The sequence below is a fragment of the Pteropus medius genome, unplaced genomic scaffold (genome assembly GCF_902729225.1).
Source record: "Pteropus medius unplaced genomic scaffold, Ma_sr-lr_union100, whole genome shotgun sequence".
NCBI classification, from domain to species: domain Eukaryota; kingdom Metazoa; phylum Chordata; class Mammalia; order Chiroptera; family Pteropodidae; genus Pteropus; species Pteropus medius.
This window is the reverse complement of record NW_024353907.1, coordinates 36,984-38,027: the sequence shown is the minus strand read 5'-3', so window position 1 is coordinate 38,027 and position 1,044 is coordinate 36,984.

Below are 1,044 nucleotides of genomic sequence, written 5' to 3'. Positions count from 1 at the left end.
AAGTTGCATAACTAGTGAAGCCAGATTCATATTGTGTGTGTGGCGGGGGGGGCGGATTTTCCCTCAAAGCCCATACTTGTGTGAAGGATGACAACAAGCTTTCCTTGTGTGCAATGATGGTTAGTCCTACATGCTGGGTACACAATAAAGGTTAGCTCTGAAAACCAAAATGTTCAGTGTGCAAGAATGGGTTAGTTTTTTGGACATCAGATATACTGTTTAGTGTCAGATGGATAATTGGGAAGAATGTGGAGGCAGAAAAATGAGTTAGAAGGTTTCCCTCCCCCCCAGTAATTTCTGTTTGAGTTGATATAGGCTTGGTCTGGGATGAAAATTTGGAAAGAGTAGGGAAGAGGCATGCATATTTGAAAAATCTTAATCCTGATCATGTAAAGCCCAAAATGAGAGAGGTTCAGGTGAGAGAGCAATGAACTTACTTCCAGATATTTTATTTATAGGGTGCTGTGGGACAGATTGTACTAAAGTAACAAGCAATGTGGACCCAGAGCAAGTCTAGGAAACATCTGTTATTAGGTAGAAAATAAAGATATATGAGAAGATCATACCCTGAAGAAAGAATGAAAAGATGAAAGAGAGGGAGGCCAAGGTCCAGGTCTTGGAGGAGGAGGTGGTAGAGGCGGGTTGATGGTGAGCAAAGAAAAGAGGTTGAAAGGCAAGGCAGGGAGGTAAGAGAAACAGGCCAGTAGAAGCAAGGCTATCTGGCCTATTTGGGGGTCATACCTGTGACTGGACCTTATTCGTCTGTGTGAGGCAACCAGGAACAGGTGGTGTTCATTCTGGTTCTGGAAAGTCAAATTCCTATTCCATAGTGTGGCACTGATTTAATTGGATAACTAATATATTTGAAAGATTTGCAGCATCAGTCTAAGACTCTGTTCCAAAGTATAAGCCCATGAACTTCACTGTGTGCTTGTTTTAAAATAAGGTAACACAATAATTCAGTTTTAGAGTTTTTATAGCTGCTCAGTGCCTTTACAATTACACTGTGTGCTGTATACCCTGACTCACACGCTACGCTTCAAA